General features: G+C 33.9%; 1 protein-coding gene across 1 annotated transcript in view; it reads right to left on the bottom strand.

The window, feature by feature from the left end:
• Window positions 1-15,058, bottom strand: part of BANK1 (B cell scaffold protein with ankyrin repeats 1) — a 388,904-nt gene that overhangs the window by 211,658 nt on the left and 162,188 nt on the right. The gene's annotated exons all lie outside the window — the stretch shown is intronic.

Below are 15,058 nucleotides of genomic sequence, written 5' to 3'. Positions count from 1 at the left end.
ATAAAATACCAATGATGATTTGTACATAAAAATCAAGGGTTTAGGAATGTGGGGAAGAACGAAAGACATCAGCAGTGGTATGTATGTTATTCCCAGAAAAAGAGTGAGTAGGAGGCACGGCATAATTGATGTAACATTTGTCTTGGTAAAAGGAAGAATTGGGTTTGAAGCTATCTTTAGTCCCTTACATACTGTCAAGTAACTTATCATGTTTTAGTTTCCCCATCTAAAATAGCACCTACTTCCCAAAGTAGTTGTGAAGATCAAATCAAATAATATAAAGAAAGTGCTCTGTAACCTTAAAATGTTATAATTTTAGCTATTATTCTTATGTAGCAAGAATGAATATTTGTAAATGGTCAGCTTGGAATACTTCATTGATAGCCACACATAAAAACAAAGGCTTTCAATACATTGGATAGGAGCTCCTATTGAAAGGAACTTTTAACCTGGATTTCTTGAGCTGAAAAAAAAAAAGAATGCCTGTTTTTCAATGTAATTGTTTTTGTTTATTTATTTGTTTTTGTAGTACCATGGCTTTTATGCATTAAAAAATATTCTGAGAAAGGGTTTATAGGCTTACCAGACTACCAGAGAAGTCTGCTACCCAAAAGAGATAAACACATACTCTGTAAAATATTTATTGAATTACATAGACAGCAATGAGAAAAATGGAAATGGCATAGATGCACTGTGACCTGTGCTACTGAGTCAGAGTGCCCACCATGATAACATTCTAGATGCAGCAAAATAGGGAAACAATTAGAGGAGGATTACTAAGTGTGCATTCAAGACTAGTTTATGAAATAAGAGGGCTCTATCATCTGGGATCACCTTTCACACATCTTTGTATGAAGATGTTGTTATAAGGCATCATTTAGCAGGCCAAAGTATTCTGTGAGCCAATAATATATTGTGTCCACAATGGACTTCTTAATTTGCTTCAGCTTTATATGTTGCTGGTAGTTTAAGGAGCAGAGAAGAAGAGGAAAGCCAAAGACTGGAGGAGTTATATAGAGGGAGATTGACAAGAAAGAAGAATAAAGTGTTATTTTTTTTAAATTCATATACTTTAAGAAGGGCCTTTGAGAATAAACATTTTGTGAATCAATAAAAAATTTGCTTAGACAATATCAGTCCATGGGAAACCCTGGAAAAATCAATCCCAGCTTTGCTTTCTGTTCCCACATAAAGCTGAAAAAACAAAGTATGATAAAAAGATTGAGTGAAAACCACATAGGATCAACTCTGAGCCAAACTGGGAAAGAGGCCAAGTTTTCTTGTTTCCACTGTCGCTTATCATCAAGATTTTCCTTTTCATCCCAGGCACACCTTTTCCAATCCTCCTCTAACCCTTCTATGACCTTTTCCAATGGTATCTGTATTTTTAAAGGAATCTCCAATGACAGAAAAACATTTCACCACTTAAAAGAATGAAACTATAATAATAGCATTAAAACATATATATATATATATATACATATATATTTGTATATATTTCTATCTATCTATCTATCATCTATCTATATTTTAGCCAGAGGCCCTCATTAAGACCAAATACATTATATAAGAATGCTGCTACTAGAGATATTCTAGAGAAAATTATATCCTTATATCTAGGAGGAGGCATTATTTTTTTTAGAAGTCTGGAATTCAAATGATCTTTCTTTGGGGGGAAATATTGGGAGAGAGTAAAACTGACTTATTCATTCATTGAACAAATATATATTAAGCCTCTACTAAATCTTAACTTTTAGGTCAGTTTCAGAATTAGGAACAGACTCTAGCCATATGATGCAGTAACATTGTTATAATAACTGATAATATTTATATATTCCGTTACAGATAAAAAATATTTTAAGCTTTGCCACATAGCTTGGCTTCAAATTATTATTTAGAGGAAGTAAGGTGATAAAATGGATAGAGTATAAAGCATGGAGTCAGGAAGACCTGAATTCAAATCTATCCTCAGATATTTAGATATTCAGATATTTAGGTAAGTCACTTAATTTCTGTCTGCTTCAGTTAGCTGAATTGTACAGTGGAGAATAATAACTGTATCTACCTCTCATGGTTGCTGGACTTTTAAAATCTTAAAATATTGATTAAAGGAGGAAACTTCATGTTCATCCTAAGTCAGACCCAGAGTCATTCTTTGAACTCCTAGTCTTCTAAGTGTTAGAGCCCCAGTGTTCTTTCCACAAAGCAGCAGTGCTTCTCCAAATGAAAGTTTCTCTGTGAGACCATTTTAAAACTCTATTAAACAATATCTTAAATGAGTTCTTGTTATGTATTTATTAAGTGCCTATTATGTACTTAACAATATGTATAAAAGGATCATAAGATTTTATTTCAGTTGTTGAAAATTCTGTCAAAGTTCTGTTTTCTATGACAACTATCCTATAATTCTAAGCAGAGACTTAGAACTCATCATGATGCACTGGATAGAATATCAGGTCTGGAGTCAGAAATTTAAGTGATTTCAGACACTTACTAATTACATGACTCTGAACAAGTGACTTAATCCTGTTTGACTCAGTTTCCTCACCTGTAAAATGACCTAGGAAAAGAAATGGCAAACTACTCCATAATCTTTGTCAAGAAAACTCCAAAAGAGGTGACAAAGAATCCAACACAATTGAAAATTACTCAATACCTTAGAATTCCTCCTCCTCCAACACTTTACTGGACTTAACGAAAATAGATTCTCCTTCCTTTCTTCCTCACTCTAACAAAGAAATAAATGGGAAAATAGTAGATTGCAATTCTGTTCTTGGTGCTTCAGGATTACAAATAATGTACGTAGTATTGGGCAATCAATAAATGTAGGGTTTTGTGCATTGTACAACAGAAATAAACATACATGCGCACACACACACACACAGAGAGAGAGAGAGAGAGAGAGAGAGAGAGAGAGAGAGAGAGAGAGAGAGAGAGAGAGAGAGAGAGAGAGAGAGAGAGAGAGAGAGAGAGAAAGATCAACTGGAAATTTTAGCATCCTTCAGTGTGGTAATGTTCTAAGACAAGATTTCCCAAGATTGTTATGGTCTTGATGTATTGTAAACCTTTTTAGGAGCAAATAAAAGCTTCATTGTTGGATTGAAAAGTGATTTGCATCCATAGTGATTCATCATAATGATAGCAAATCAGAGATGTGGATTTTGGTTCCCAATAATGAGGATAGATAATGGAGCTCTCTGATCACTCACTCTAAGTACTCATTGTCTCATGTTATACTACACAGATATTTGTTTTCCCCCAACTTACCACCCTCAGGAACTCTGAAAGAAATTAAGATATTACAAGATTGGGGTTGCTACTTATTTAAATCTTAATGAATGGGAGCTGTGAGGGGGAATGATTTGAATATTGTTTGTAGCTCACACATTTCAAAATATTCATTCTAGTATTTACTTGAAAAGAAAAGAAAAAAAAAAATAACTCCACTAGCAATCAATGCATTTTTTCCTAAAGGGCCCAAAGTGAAGTATCCTAATTAATTTTGTTAAGAAAGACAAGGTATTCAAAGCACCTTGAGCAATACATGTTTTAGAAACAATATTGAGATTGAATATGTACATTTCTCAATACATTCTCATGGAATAAATGGGATTCAGTTTGATAAGTGAGTGTGATGAACATTCAGAAATTCATTTCTGCACTCAAGCACAAACCCCATGGGTTATGGTTAGGTTTTTTTTTTTTTTAGATCTCAGAAGCTTACTGGGAAGTTTCTGTTTTAGCAGCAGAGACTACCACAGACTCCATATTCTTTATCTCAAGTGGCTTCTCCACCACTCCTTACCTAGACAGCAGAAGCAGAAAATTTTCTAGGGCTAAGAAAGCAATTGTTTTGACTATCAAAGTATATTAGAACCTCATAATGGCATTTACCTCTTCAACTGTTCTTGTGTATCCTTCTGTCATGCTTTCTTGCCTAGGGTTAGGACTTTTGGTTGGCTTCTGGATTTTGCTGTTTGCCCTTCTTGAACCCTTTATACTATGGTTTGATAGTTTTACCTATATCAATGTGTTTATAAAAGCTAGATGGTGTGGTAAATAGTGAGCTGGATCTGAGTTCAAATGTGGCCCCAGACATTTATTAACTATGTGATCTTGAATAGATAATTTAACCTTGTTTTTACTCAATTCATCAGCTGGTAAAAAAAAAAAGCTGAAGAACAAAATGGCATAGTACATCCCTATTTTTAAAGCTTAAATAACTATACTTTATTATATAGCAATACTGTCTATCTTTGAAATTGAGCTTGCCAAGACTTTCCAAACTATTTTAGAAATTCTATTAGGATCAATGAAGTGGAAAGATACAAAAGAAGGGTCTTAAGTGTTCAGTTTTCTTTTGGTATTTTGGTATTTGCAACTGTCAATTATTTTAACAATACTCTAACATCCTAGAATTTCATATTTTCTTGACAACCAACCAATGATGGTCCCTTGCAACTCATCAGAAAAAAGTAGCTTAGATACCAGCAAGAGGTCATGAAAAGATAAATATGACTTAAATGACTGAACAACAAGTAAAAAATGTGGCTTTTAGAGCATTTTTTTGTCTTATTCACTCAACCCTAGAATTGCCAATTCACTAATGACTATTAAGCCAATTTAAACCCTTATACCTGTCTCTTCCTTCATTCTTTATGTTAATTTCTTTAATTTTACTTTGCATTTAAAATCTCATGTCTTAGGGCAGCACTAATACAGAAGATTTAAGTAGAGTGTCTTATAATTGCCAAAGAAAACACTGATATGCTGGACAGATAATGTCCAGTTCTATTATACTTTAAAAAACCCTCTTTTCCACTAATGGGAGATGTAATCCCTCACTCCATTTATCCTGCCCTGGACCCCGACAACCTCAACATCAGTCCTCTACATTTAACCCCCAACAATACATACACTAATACTCAGAGAAATTAACTTACTCATTTTTGGGATTTCCATGTGAAGGCCCAGCCATATTGATGAGAGTGAAAACTAGTTTAAATAAAGCTTCTCATAATTGAGTATGGAGTTGCAAAATTATGATTTATTATCATCAAATATTTGATTTCTATACCAATTTTTATATACTTATATGTTGGGGTCTTGTAAAAATTTATTGAGCAAAATGGGGTCATGAGTGGAAAAATTTTAAGAAACTCTGACATAGACCACTATATATTGGAATTTACCCTGCCCTTAATGTCCTACATCACAGATCATTTACTTCACCTTTGCATCCCAATTAGCCATCATCATAGACCTACTTGCCATTCTGTGTATATCCCCCCTTCCACTGTACACCTCTTTCTCAGTAATCAAGTCAATAATTCTATTGCTTCTGGACAGGATGTGGTAATTGATTACCCTATGGATCCACTCAATATCTTTGTAATTCTTTCTCTAGACCAAAAGTCTCTTTGCTGGCCATACTTTCCCTATAGGTGATTTGCTCTTTGATATAACAAGGGTTATCTAGTTTTCGCCAATGCTAACTTGCATTCCTTGTACCAAAATGATATGCTGATACTGCCACTACTCTGATGAACACTCTCATCACCTCATGCCTGGCCTATTGCAAAAGTCTTTTTAAAATTATTTTTATTTTATTAAATATTTTCCAATGACATATGAAACTTTTTAAACAATTATTTTTTAGAATTTAGAATTCCAAATTCCCTCCCTCCCCCCATCACTCCCTCCTTGAAAAGGAAAGCAATTTGATATTGATGATATTGATGAAGTCATGTATCATAATAATTTTGATGATTAGTCTCCCTACTTCTATCTCTCACCATAGTAGCTATCCTAAGTAATGGAGATACAAAATAAAGCAAAAGACATCCCTTGTTCTCAAGACTATGGGGGAGACAACATGCAAACATACATATACAAATCAAGCTGCATACAGAATAAATAGGAAATAATTAAAAAATGAAGGCACTGGAATTTAGAGGAGAAAGGGAATGCATCCTTTGTTCCACTCAGCTATCAAGGTGATCCTCCTAAAGTACAGGTCTAACCATGTCACTCCCTTATTTTTAAAAATGCCAATGTGACCCTATTACCTCCAGAGCTAAATATAAATTACTCTGTTTGGCTTTAAAATTTTTCCTTACCTGGCTTCTTCCTACCTTTTTAATCTTTTTATATCTTACTCCCTTTTACATATAAAGTGGCCTATGACCCTGGCCTTCTTTCTGTTCCTTAAACAAGACACTATGTCTCTTGATTTTGTGCATTTTCACTCTGTCTCTGCTTCCAATGCCTGGAATTTTCTCCTTCTTCTTTGCCTCCTGACTTCTCTGACTTCTTTAAAATTTCAAGTAAAATCCACTTTTGACCTGAAGCCTTTCCTTATTCCCTTTCATGTTAGTAATTTTGCTCTGGCATTGTCTCCAATTTATCTTGTTAATTCAGTTATTTGCATATTGTCTCTCTCATTAGACTGAGAGCAAGTACTGTCTTTTTTTTTTTTTTTTTTTTTTTTTTGTTTGTTTGTTTGTTTGTTTTATTCCTGGTGCTTAGAAGACTATCTGGCACATAGTAAAAATTGGTTGAATTGACTATGTACAAGGAAAAATGAAACTGAGAGCAGTTAAACAGATCAGGATCAAAGTTTATGATACAATGAGAGTAGAACTTTAGTTACTTAAATCAGTTACATTGTCTCTATTTATTTGGCAGAAATATTTGGTTGGGGTAAATAAGTAGTTAATTTAGTGTATTAGTTATGATATATTCTCTACTAAATTATCCTGGTAGGTATAGCAGAGCATAAGCACCTTGAATGGAAAGACTGGTTTTTGTTTGGAGTTTCTATTTAGTTCTTTGAATATAGTAGAAACTCAATAAATAGTTGCTAGATTTAATTTATTTCAAAATCCCATTCATCTTCAATATTTGCTAAAGTGCTTTGTCCTCACCCACCTCTTGGCTATTCTCTTTGGTGGAAGAACAGTCTGTCTCAATTATTTTCTCATAGATTTCTTCTTTGTTCATGACAACCTTGAATAATACCATTAAATTTAACATTAAAGGGAAAAGCACTTTCATAAACTTTCATGTGAGAACTTAAAATATTAGCTGAAGTAGTGAGGGTCACTTAGTAGTCATGTGACACTGGGAAGCATATTTAATCTCCGGGCTTTTATTTCTTCATCTTTAAAATGAGAAGATATATCCATTCATTCATTCATTCAGGTGGCTGGAAGGGTTCAGTGGATAGAACACTGGGCCTGGGGTCAGTAATACCTGAGTCAAATCAATTTTTTATAATAATAGCTTTTTATTTTTCAAAACATTGTGCAGCAACAAGTAGATTATGTGATGATCAATTGTGATGGACTTGACTTTTTAACCATGAGGAGATTCAGGACAAATTATTGCTGTGCACAATGTTCTCTTGTTTCTATTAACTCCTTTTAGCATCAAGTCATGTAAGTCTCTCCAGATCTTTCCTCCCTCCCTTGCCTAGATAGCAAGCAATCCAATATAGGTTAATCATGTACAATTCTTCTAAATATGTTTCCACATTTATCATGCTGCACAAGAAAAATCAGATCAAAAAGGGAAAAAAGTGAGGGAAAAAAAAAAAAAAGGTGAAAATCCTATGTTGTGTGATTCACATTCAGTCCCACAGTCCTCTTTCTGGATGCAGATGGTTCTCTCCATAAGTCTATTGGAATTGGCCTGAATCACCGCATTGTTAAAAAGAACCAAATCCATCACAGTTGCCACTGATCCTTTCTTATAGAACAATAATAATATTCCATTAAATTAATACAAACATAATTTATTCAATCATTCCCCAATAGATGGGCATACACTCAATTCCTTACCACTACAAAAAGGGCTATTATAAACATTTTTGCACATGTGGGTGCTTTTTTCTTTTTTATAATCTCTTTGGGATATAGACCCAGTAGACACATTGTTGGATCACAGGTAATATACAGTTCTATATCTATTTGGACATAGTTCCAAACTGCTGAGCTCAAATCTTGTCTCAGACAAGAACTAGATTACCAGGAAGGAAATGGCAAACCACTCCAGTATCCTTATCAAGATAACCTCATGGATAGTGTTCCAATAGTCACAAAGAATCAGACACCACACAAATTCATTCATTCAACAAGCATTTTCCAGACACTTATAATGTTTAAAGCATTATGGTAGTAGGCATAGGAGATAGCATTGTTAATGTGTTGGACACCACAGAGAAATTAACCATGATTCAGAGACCACTGTATAGTGATTTTACTGTAAATTAATGGTGTTGAACTCAAATAGAAATAAGGCCCACTAATCTTTAAAAGGGAAAAATAAGATAATTTTTATCCTCAAGAAGTATGTTGTTTATTATTAGAGGAGGAGAGTGAAACAACATATACACAGGTAAATAAATACAAAAATACATATGGAACAAATTAAAATAATTTGTGGGTAGAGAAGAGCCAAATACTAAAATTGCACAAATGATCTTTATGGTCTTTTCCAGCTTGAAACTTCCTGTTCTTGTGTTTTTGAAATTTTGGGGATGTTTTTAAAATCCCAAAGTAATGTTTTTGCTAATCTTCAGTGTTAGCTTCCAGTTAAAAAGTACAGTATTGTTCCATTTAGCAAGAGTCCATTTACACATAAAACATGCTAGGAAAATGAGAATTTATCTTTGGAACACCCAAATGATCAATGCTAAAATAATTCCATGTTTACCTAAAAAGCAATTAGTTTTTTTTTTTAATTTTTACTACTTTGGACAAATATCAAAACATTACAATTTCAGGTTAGAGTTTCAGGGGTTCAAGTTGTTTCATATATTTCAACTATTGTTAATAGAGAAATTGATCATGGATCAGGGGCCACTTTCTGAAAGGTTTCATTCTAAAGTAGTAGTGTCAAACTCAAATAGAAATGGAGACAACTAATACATAATAGGGATTCCAGTAGACCACATATTGACTAAGTTTTAAAATATAATAAAAGCAAATTTTTGGCATTTTTATTTGTTTTGTTAAGTTTTTCCTAGTCATATTTTCCCACCTTTCCTCTAAACTGTCATTTCATATACCTTATGGATATGAAACTGGAAGGCCCTTTAGGGATACTTTTGTCCAATAATCCAGTCCTATGGATGGGAAAACTCAGGCACAGAGTAGTTGAGTTACTTTGTTCAATATTACAAAGTTAATAAATTGCAAATCCTGGATTTGTATGATAACTCCAAATCTCATGTTCTTTCTCCTGTAATATGTTTCCACTTATGGTTAACTATCTTAGTTAGTAATGAACCATTATTTGCTCTGCCCCCAAACTAATGATACCATTAGGGAATCAAATCTATAATGTTAACTTTGTTAATAATACATTCTAGTAAACGGAACTGATTTATTGTCCTTTCTGTTTATGTTGCTTTCATTAGTTGAGCCTTTTGTAGGGTTTTGAATGGAAGTGTGGGAGTGAATATATGAGAACTAGGAAGTCACACAGACATATAAGATTTACAAAGGCAGGAATAGAATATACAGAAGCAAGATTCTAAGGAAAAGGCTGAGAGCAAGTCTGTTTTAAAAAGTCTGTGTTGTTTTCTTTCAGAATTACATAACACAATGCTCTTCCTGCATCATTGCTTTGCCCTTTCTCTTAGAAACTGCACTAAACTAAATGAATACAAGGGAAAATGTTATAAAAAAATTACTCATGGATATATACTGTCAAAAAAGTGTATAATTATAAAATTAATATAAAAATAAACTTCCCTTAGTTCTCAAAAAAATTGCACTGAACTAATGTTTAATTAAAGGACATGTATTAGTTTATTTTCAAAAAAGCATCAATTATTATTTTTAATTTATATTTCAACTATTATTTTAAATTTCACAAGATAAGCAAGTAAAATAAAAATATATAAGTACTAGAAAAAAGTGAAGACATGAAGTATTCACCAATTTGTTAAGAAAATCAAACCAAAATATTTCCATCTTTTTCCCCTTGTGCCATCCTACTTGCTAGAAATATAAATATGCACACACATTTATTTGAAAATATATAGACACATAGGCAGAGAATTATGTATTGTATTTATTATAAATGAAATTTCAGAGGAAAGAAATGGCTAAGCCTATTTGAAAAAGACTAAGGGAAAAAACTATACCAGGATATAGCAAGCAGTCGTGTGTTTCAAGTGAAATAAAATATTCCACTGCATAGGTTGTCAAGTCATCATGGTCTGTAGGGATATTGTAACTGGTTATCAAGAGAGTAAGACTGTCATATAATCAATCTTCCCAAACCCTTTTTGCACAAGTGGTCATGGAATCTCTTCAGCTAGTAAATGAAGGTTGGGAGAAAAAAACAATGTATGAAATCAGGTTATATAATATTTGAAATTGTACTAGGTTTATTCCTTGTATAACTCACATGTTAAACTCTGTCATGTTTCCTTTGGAGGGTCTTCAGCAACCTAGCTATCAAATTTTTAATTGCGAACTATCTATCCTTCCCCCAACTAATTCTACTGCCCTAGTTCTATAAGTCCAATCAACTATTCAAATGAAGTATATGAAAAATATGTCTCATCTGCCAGCATGATTCCCCCACTATGGCTAGCTTCATTTTTGTATTAAATAAAGTTTCCATAATTATAGCCAACAATTATAATAAATATTTTAAGACTCACAAAGCTCTTCATATACCAAATCTCATGTGGATATCATGGTATTCCTGGGATTTTGGAACTATTAACATTGTTATTCTCATTTTAGATAAGGAGGTGATACTAAGTTACATGTTCATAACCACATAGCTAGTAAAAGTTGAAGATAAGATTATGATGCTGCTTATTTCCACTATCTAAGGCAAACAGTGGTTACCCTACTCTGTCTAGTCATATTCCTGAACTCCTAGACTAGAAAACTTTGAGTTACTGCTGTATTTTGAACTTCCAGGATTAGATCTTGCCACTTTCTTCATAGCATTTATCAAATTTATTCCTTCCACTCTATCTTGAAAATCAAGTACAAAGTTTTAGTCAAAAACTTGTTAAAACCTGTGACTCTCAAAAAACCCAACTTAGATGTAGTATCATTTAGAAAAGTCATTTGGAAATGCTTGTTTTATTTCTCAAATTAAAAATGAAATTTAAAAAAAAAACATAGAGGAGACAGTGCTGGCATCCATAGCAAGACATTCAATTTGTATTTAAGCATTTAAATGACATTCTAAGAGTGGACTTCTAGATAATTGAGGTTTAACTTTTTACTTCAATAACATTTAATTATTTTTGATGGAAATCTTTTTCAAAAATATATTCATATATCCCTACTAATTGTGTGGATCACATATGAGACTCATACCTTGCTTTTTAGAGAGAAAAGTATTATATTATTTTTGTATTAAGAGTACATTCTACAGCATTGATGATTTAGGGTTATACTTATGTGCTTCAATTATTGTACTGTGCTTTAATACAGTGACAGCCTTGGAGACTATAGTATTCAGTACTGTCATCTTCTCCCTTATTACAGTATTTATCTTATTCCTATTTCACCCTTTGTCCCCCTTCTCTGTGAATCATCATCTCTCAGTGCTGTCGAGATATCTGATTTTAACAGGTAAGGAAAGATAGAATAGCAATAGAAGTCAATGGTGTCAATTCATGGCCCAAACCACAGAACTACAGTCAGGCTAATAGTCTTAATGAGGGAATCATACCTTATCATCATTATTATTATTCTACAGTAGGATGTTATCTACAGACAACTTTTAAAATCAGACTTAAATCAAGTTGAACTGATATTTCTTAAACTGAGGCGTTGTAATTCTAGAACTTAGAGTATTTGGGGGGCTATACAGAATGATGGAGGTGTGAGACTTTATGTTAAAGCAATGAAGTTTGGAGCTGTCTAATTTTCTGGGTAGTTTTCCTGCTGCATCATTATTTTCCTCTTGAATAACAATACTACTTCTTGGCCTTTAACCTAAAGAAAAAGAAAAATAGCCATATGTACAAAAATATTTATAATAGCTTTTTATGGGGAAGCAAATATCTAGAAACTAAAGAAGTTCCCATTAACTGGGGAATGGCTGAACAAACTATGGTTTATAAAGATAATAGAATGCTATTTTGTTGTAAGAAATAATTAAAGAGATAGGTACAGAAAAAAATATGTGAAGATTTATCTGAACTGAAGAATACTGAAGTTAGTAGAACCAGAGCAATTTAGAAATAATTTTGAGAGACTTAAGAATACTGATCAACACATGAACTAATCATAGTGAAGAATAGTGTTCCTCTCCTGATGTATGTTTTTGGACATGACCAATGTGGGGTTTTTTTTAAATATGATTTTATTACCTTGATGTAAAGGGCTACAATTGAGCAGATGTAAGGTAATCTAGCACTTGAGGCCAAGAGCCCGAATGGTCACTGAATTCCTTATACAAGCATTTGCAATTATGGGTGTGCCACAAGCAATAAAAACAGACAATGGACCTGCATATACTTCTAAACATTTTACACACTTTTGTGCACAGTATAATATTTTATATACCACTGGCATTCCTTTTAATCCTCAAGGTCAGGCAATAGTAGAGAGAAGAAACAGATATTAAAATACTCCTCCAAAAACAAAAGAAAGGGGGAGCCACAGGTAGCCCTAGAGAACTTCTAAATTTAATTCTCTATACCATTACTTTTTAAATTTTTGACAAAGATGCACTGGCTCCGGCAGACAGGTTTTATAACCCACCGGAAGGGCAGTGTCCAGTGAGAGTAGCTCCACTGTCTTTAGATAATCACTAGGTCACGTGGAGAGACCCAGAAAGTGGTGAATGGTAGGGACCAGATAGGTTAACTGCTTGGGGAAGAGGATTTGCTTGTATCTCTACAGATGGAGAAGGAATCAGATGGGTGCCAAGGAGCTATATTCGCCTTGTCCATTGGAGACAGAGCAGACCCTTGAAACGAAGGAGAAGACCCAAGAAACATCAGGTGGTTCTGCTGCTGACTGTGCCCACCACTGAAAGAGCCTGGCAGTTATGGTGTTTGACTCATGGATATCAAAAATTGTTGGACTTGAAACCCCTCAGGAATCATTGAATTCTCTGAGACATAATATTGTTGCAGGACCTCAAAAACTTGTGGGGATCATTAAATTCCCTGGCATGTGAAGCAATGGATAATAGATTGGTTTTGGACTATCTCTTGGTTGCTGAAGAAGGCATATGTGTGACTGTTGTTCACATACCCTCCTTCTAGGACTTCTGGAAATCTTTTACAAGACCGTGTTGATTTATATTGTTTGTTATATCACTACTTGCATGTACAATTCATGTTTGTTACACCACATCGAGCCTACACTGACTGTGGGGAGAGTCATCACTAATAGCCTGTGAGTTATTTCTATGTGCTTGTATAATACCTCTCATGCTGATGGGTTTGTGCACACCTGTCTCTAATAAGATCCTTCAGTCCAGAAACCCACTAGCAATCCCCACTTCCTTTGGTGCTTTTCATCTCCCTTCCTGAGATGTCAGGAACTTAACTATTCTGTGCTGGCTGGATCGATGGGTGTGGACAAAGAAGGGGAAGTAAGATCAGTGGGTAGAGTAGGAGGAGGAGATTCTTTCTTTTGGCCCTAGACAGAGAGGAAGAAGGTGGAGAGATTCCCATATCTAATCTCCTAAGAGAGACCCCAAAAGAACAAGAATCCTGACTCTGGCTGATTCTAAGATATTTAGGGTCACAACACCTTCTTACAAAGATATTTGTAGAGTAGAGATTTTATGCAGCAGCAATGATAGAAGTGGTTCAGACACTGGATGCAGGGGTGTCATTTACATTCTCCAGTATACTCTGCCTGCCCACTTTTCCTACAGACACTGTTTTTGTGAGGAATGGCTTATAGGCTTGTGGGAAGCAGATGTTTTCTATCTATTGTTTTTATGGTGTTAGCAAATGTCTGTATCCTCTGAGTCACTTTAAAAGGTAGGCATTTGAGGAGGTTTTTGAGCTGTTGCTTTAATAGTTCAGAACCCCTGAATACCTTAGACCTATTTAGCCATATTCTAGTTTTCTATCCCTGCTGCAGCGAGTTTGCCAAATTTTCTATTTCAAAGTAGAAACTTCCTGTTTTCTATCTGATTGGTGCCACTTTGTGATTTCAGAAATTAAACCCAACTCACTTGGTCAAATTGATCCCAGAATATTCATAATTCCTGGATTAAACTAACTGCTTTGAACCCACATCCCTGCTCTTAGTGCTAATTGAGGGGTGCAAAATACAGTACAATAAATAACCAAATTAATGATAAGGAAGAAATGAAGAAGCATGCTACCTACAACTAGAGAAAGAACTGAAAAGTAGAAGTATGAGTAGAGTAAATAATAAAGTAAATGCATACATGTGCATACATATACATATACAGCTTTAAGTGTTTGATAGCAGGGAGAAGAGGGAAGACAAAAAGAAGAAAAATTTGCAATATATATTAAAAAAAGAATAGTATGTTGACAAGTTGCACATATGACATTTGCTATTTCATGTTCACCTTTAAAAACAACTTTATTATGGAAATGCATGTTTAATTCCATCAATAAAAAACAAATAATTCTTTAAAAGAACATTAAATGTAGAAATATGGAAGATCTTTTTCTTTGTATTCTAGTTTTTTTTTCCTGTCCAAAAATTAGCCTTTTTTTGAGAAGGGAGTTATAAACTATTTTTCAGTTTTTCATTCTTTTTTAATAAGGGAAAGTTCTTTGGAAGAAGATGAAGATGGGGGTAGGGATCTACTGGGAAACACAGATGATGTAAAAATGAAAATTTAATGAGGAAAAAATAATGTAATAAGGAGTACCTTACTCTATAGTTGGCTTCAAAATAAACTGCAGAGATACCCCTTGCCCCCACAACCCACACTCACAGCCTCTTAAATTGAGGCTCCTAGATTCTTCAACTGATTTAACTGAAACCAACTGAGCAATAACATTTTTGAAAATCTCTGCATGCCAAATTTTCTATTTCAAAGTAGAAACTTCCTGTTTCCTAAATGATTG

Source organism: Sminthopsis crassicaudata, chromosome 6, assembly GCF_048593235.1.
Source record: "Sminthopsis crassicaudata isolate SCR6 chromosome 6, ASM4859323v1, whole genome shotgun sequence".
Taxonomy (NCBI): Eukaryota; Metazoa; Chordata; class Mammalia; order Dasyuromorphia; family Dasyuridae; genus Sminthopsis; species Sminthopsis crassicaudata.
The sequence above is the reverse complement of the archived record's forward strand: the minus strand, read 5'-3'. Positions and strand labels throughout refer to the sequence as shown.